Below are 6,205 nucleotides of genomic sequence, written 5' to 3' on the forward strand. Positions count from 1 at the left end.
ATATATATATATATATATATATAGATAAAAGGCAAAATACTGTAAAACAACAATGTTGTTAGAAACAATGTCTGGATCTCGTTAGAGATACAAATTGGATGTGTGTGTCTGTGTGTGTGTCGACTCTCCTACATGTATGTTGGTGTATGTGTGTGTGTCATATACAGGCCTCTGTATATATTGTATACTGCATGACACATATATATATAATTGAATAATATATACATACATGAATACTGACACTTGGATTGGTAAAGCATTTGTGGTCTGATGGTATAGCCCGTGTAAACTAAATATCCCTTCGATTTAAAGTAAGATTCTGTTATATTGTTTCATTAATTAATTCATTGCATTATTTTACATGTCGTTTCTGTGTTTAGGTTTTGATCCATATGACTATATAATCCTTATTATTTATACTGATAGTATTTTCCTTAATATCATCACTATTTACTGCAGGTAATACGTAGCTTGTGCTGTGTTCCAATGCATCCTTAAAGTGATAACGTGAAATACGTTTCAATATAAAATGAAGTGCATGCGACCATTTTTTAAGCATTATTGAAGCATAATTATACTCGATATACTCTTTACGCCATGAATTCATAATTTACCATTTTATAACTACACCTGTATGAATTAGAAAAAAATTGACTAATGTAATCGATAATTCGAAGTTGCGTCGTGTTTATATAATGACGAGATAGGATGCCTACATTTAACGCTTTCTACGACGGGTATAAAATTGGTACGGTAATACGAACCTGGGCTAAAAACAGAATTATGCATAGGCTAGTTCTAGGCCTCAGAATTGCAAATTGAAATTAATGATGAGGCCATGAAAACGCCATTTTTACATCAATGCATTACCTTTTTTTTTAAAAGAAAAATATGAAAGTATTACAATTACCTACAGTAAGTACCGCATCAGTTACGTTATTGTTTATCACAGAATACCTGTACACGGTAAACAAAATTACTGTATCTGTCATAATTATATTAGGGCCTGCCATGGTTAAATATAGATCTCATTCCTTCTTCTAAGCGTATGTTTAATTGGAATTGAATTGAATACATTACATAAACATCAAATTAGGTGTGTGTTTTTGTCCTATTTTGAACGGGTTAATCGTTATATAATATACTAAAAGTCTGCTTGTAATCACCAATATCGCTTAACAAATTTTTTAGATGTAGAAGTTGACAGCGGGCGCTGTTACAACAAATCGAAAGGCGTAAGCCAAATGTATCGTTTTCAATAATATTGTCAATAAAATTGTTGAACTAGATTGTTTGTATGACATTATCTGATTTCTGATATAACGATATTGTTTGATAAGGAAAGTTGAAATGTTTTAAATTACTACCGGTACAATTTTAAATAGAAAGTACAGTAGTATTAGGCCTAGGCATATTTGTAAAGCGTAGGCCATCATAGTAGTATACTGTGTTTTTGAGGATCGCATTTTAAAGTATAATGTAATTTTACGAATTGCATTTATTGGGCTGAAATGCAATAGCAAAGACAATTATTTGATTTAATCTTTGAATTTTTTAAAACGGTATTCTTCGAAATACAAATCAATAAATGTTATAACCTCTGTAGGTTCGAGTGTCGGCCATTGGTCACGGAACAATCTCATCATCAAACACTATCGCAGCGCCCTTGTTTACAATTTTCATTTGTTTTTCTTAAATTTTTATTTTGCACTAATGCATATACAGTAAGAGGCCTAGTCATAAATTAATTACATAATGATATAAAAGTTTATAATATCATTAGGCTAGACCCTATCACAATTTTGTAGGCATCTGTATTATATATGTGACTGTCTTTGTGTATTTTTTATTTATCCTTTTAACATGATATTGCATTTTGAGTGCGTCATATCTAATAAAAAAACAATAATGATAACGGTAAATTTAGTATTTTATGTGTTTCTGTGTGCTCCGGTATCCGTCACATATAAAAGTAGTCATGAGAGACTTCTTCTAATCAACCATCCACATTCATTCAGCATTGCCGATCTTATTTATCCAGCATTGGCCTATCTCCCCTAAAATGTTGTTGGTATGTGACCACAAGCGGGGTCAAGACGCTTTCATTATATTACCAAAGGCTATATCATTATCATTACAATAATCATTCTTAATATCGTTGTCATCAATATCTATAACACCTATCTTTAACATTAACGTCCGAGTGGGCTTATTATAATTTAAAATCATGGTCAACGTCATCGGTTGGCCATTACCTGTATACTTAGGCCTATTATTTGAAATGTGATTAGAGCATGGATTTGGAGTTGTTAACTTACCAGTTACGTGGTAGATATAATGGTTTATAACCAACAACCTGTTATGAAGTGGTTGTTTGGAAAATCTTAGTAGGCCTACATGTGTTTAGGCCTAGGTTTGAAGCAAGAACTTGGAAATAAAATAGGCATTTATATAGCAGTATATAGGTAATCATTGACAATAGAGCAAATAATGCACAGCTCTATTATCGATTGTATTTACTGTAACTAATAAAACACATTTCAATGTACACCGATTAGAAAATGAGCTGATTAAAATTAAATCATGCACGTATCGGTATCGGTAAGGTTTATTATGAAATTATGTAATTATAAATCTATGTAGGCCTAATCCTGCAAATTAATTAGGCCTATATGATTAATTTGAATGTTAGTAACGCAGATTTTCATCTTCCTTTGTGTGGTTGTGACTAGAGCAGTAGAAGTACTAAGCCACGTTCTGAATAAACGACCATTTTATAATTAACATGCACACGGCAACAGATTGCTTACACGTCGACAACATTTTTAAACAACTCTCGTTTTTAGATATTCTGTATTCGATGTAAATACCAGAGTAATTTGCATATATAAACTATCTTCAAACGCCTAAAAATCGACTTATCACCGGCATCCCTTGGCGATTACGCCTAATTATGCATACTATTTCCAATTAATGCATGTATGAAATGCAGGGGCCCCACATAATTTCAGACAGAGAGGGAATTGTATTAATTTTCACAGAGATAGTTTGACGTCATTGTAGCCATGGAGACGAATTAGAGCTCATCAACCATTGCTTCACAGCAGTGGCAACACATGCGACAAGGCTCTTGTTATTTGTCAAGTTAATACTATGCCGGTTTGTCCAGGGCTTGGTCAGGATTTTTTTTTTGCGCGATTGTAATTCATCGTGAATTAAGCTTATCATTCAATCTTAATAACACCAAAACTTTGTTATACTTTTTTACACACGATTTTTTAATATATCATGTTTTCTGCAAAAATAATGTCAACTTCAATCACTGCCGCACCCAAGCGTTTTTGCTTATATTATATTGCATCCTATAATATTTAATAATCAAATAATATTGCTTATATTACTAATGATCCTATCTGTAGTTTACATATCTGTAACACCTTTCGTATTAATGTAACAATATGATATCTGTAGTTTAAGTTTCCATCTCATTGTTTACTATAAAGGCCAGCTACTACTCTACTACTACTACTACTACTACTAACTACTACTGCTGCTGCCGCTGCCGCTGATTGCTATTAGGTTCTAACTAGGCTTTAACAACTATAACATTATTTTCTTTCATTTCTAACATCAGTTCTAGGAATATAGGCAGAACTATGCATTTAGAAAATTTGTTATAAATAATTAAATAATTATATAAGACATCAAAAGTGAAGAAGCATTCCCTTCCCAACTTACCATTGCTCTGCTCGTCTTTGCTTGTTTGCACGGTTAATCCACTTCTCTTGCCTTCATTTCTTTTATTCATTAACATGATTATTTAATGATTGTTCGCTTTCAGAACTCTTTGATTCTCTATTAACATTCCCCATAGATCCCCATTTCACCCCTTTGACCTCTCTTACCATTTCGATTCACCATGATTCACCATCAGAGTCAAGATATATCGCAATAACTAAACCATAACGCGACGTAGTGCGATGATGGCGCTACATCAGTTTAATCATTTATCAGCAATATATTACAAGAGTACGAGTTTTTGTGTAGGTCTGTTGGCACTCTTGAATTTCTGCCATTATTTTATATTAAGTGCAGTAGAATGTATACTTATTCATTTTCTCTGACTTAATGAAAATAAAATAACTTTCAGTGGTTGCTTTAAATGAGAAATTTCTTTTATGTGGTAATTCTTAATCTTTTAGATTAAACTATGTTTTATCAGACTTGATATATCTACATTAGCGTCTGTATATTATGTTTACATAATCGGATAAAACACACCATGTTAAATGGCTGTTGGATTGTACTCTGTCTACTTCGAAATTAAGTAATTGGGAGCGAGAGCGAACTTTGCCCCATGTGCTAATGCTGTTTTACCTCCTATTTTAGCAAAACGAGCAATTAGAAAGGCGGACAGTAGGCCTTAACCTCTGGACTGGAGTGGGGACGACCAAATGCACCCGGTTGGGTACTGGGGCAGAATAAACAAAAATTCTGATGTTCTTGCAGACTATAATTTTGAATAATTTCTACAATGTGTCGTCTTATTATGGTGCTACCTCCAGAACAGAACAAGTAATTGCGGCGCAGTTATCTATCGATGCATTGGGACAAGGACCTCCAAAGCCCTCCGAAGTCCTAAGCAAGCTCTGAGGGAAAACACCGTTTCTGTTTGATTTTCTAAATGCCTAATTTATCATTTTCCAATATATAAGCAAAGCAAGGTATGTACTTCCCCACTTTAAAATATTTTGCGATCACAATCAACCCATCGTTTGACCGTCCAATAGCTACCATGGCATCCTAGAATGGGTCGAATGTCCATCGAAGTTCAGTGGGTCCTATGTCCAATGGAAGTCTAATTTTAGTAATTTGAATTTATTTACCTCCTGAGCATTTGAGGCAAGCAAGAACCTTTGGCTAAAACAGGGCCATCGGAACCGCACGACCGCACCCGCTTTGGCAGGACCACTTTCTCAACGCAATTACATTTTTAATTAAATATACTGTATACTGATACCTAAAGAAATGAAATACTGTACAGTACCTCCCATCCATGGGGTTTGAATAGGGGTAGCTGCTAATTTAGGAATCCGAATCTAGAGATGCCATATTTCAAAATGTGTTTACATCAGGCCCACCATGTTGGGGTCTGTCTCTTATACACATCTAGATGTGTATAAGAGACAGCTATCGCAGCGCCCTTGTTTACAATTTTCATTTGTTTTTCTTAAATTTTTATTTTGAACTAATGCATATACAGTAAGAGGCCTAGTCATAAATTAATTACATAATGATATAAAAGTTTATAATATCATTAGGCTAGACCCTATCACAATTTTGTAGGCATCTGTATTATATATGTGACTGTCTTTGTGTATTTTTTATTTATCCTTTTAACATGATATTGCATTTTGAGTGCGTCATATCTAATAAAAAAACAATAATGATAACGGTAAATTTAGTATTTTATGTGTTTCTGTGTGCTCCGGTATCCGTCACATATAAAAGTAGTCATGAGAGACTTCTTCTAATCAACCATCCACATTCATTCAGCATTGCCGATCTTATTTATCCAGCATTGGCCTATCTCCCCTAAAATGTTGTTGGTATGTGACCACAAGCGGGGTCAAGACGCTTTCATTATATTACCTTATTCATATATGGTACCATACGCAATTCGTATGCTACATTGTATTTATATTGTATGATTTATTTGAGTGTGTACCATGCGCCATTCGCATGCTACAGGATTGAATCTGTTGTACCATACGCTATTCGTATGTTGGTAGATTGAATGTTTTATTTTTGACAGTGTTTATAATACAGATATTTTTTTTTGCACCATACGCTATCCGTAGGCTGCTGCTTTGCTGATTTCTTTGAGATATTTTTTTTTACACCGTACGCTATTCGTATGCTGCTGTGTTGCTTTATTTTTGGAATTTTTTTTATATACAGTATGTAACATATGCAATTCATATGTTACACGTTTTTCTTTTATTTGGGACACTATTTTTTTTGGCTTCTCTTCACCGTACGCAACACTTCGTATGCTGGAATATGTCAACTGTCACCAAGAATCTCATCAATGGAGTCATCAATTGCTCAGGGAATATCTTCAGATGTCAACCAATGGAACAACCAGCTAAATAAATACAATAAATATTTAATTTCATAAATGCTATAAATGCTGTTAATTCCA

The sequence above is a fragment of the Anneissia japonica genome, unplaced genomic scaffold (assembly GCF_011630105.1).
Source record: "Anneissia japonica isolate Jap-2015-1 unplaced genomic scaffold, ASM1163010v1 scaffold718_len1063573_cov188, whole genome shotgun sequence".
Taxonomy (NCBI): Eukaryota; Metazoa; Echinodermata; class Crinoidea; order Comatulida; family Comatulidae; genus Anneissia; species Anneissia japonica.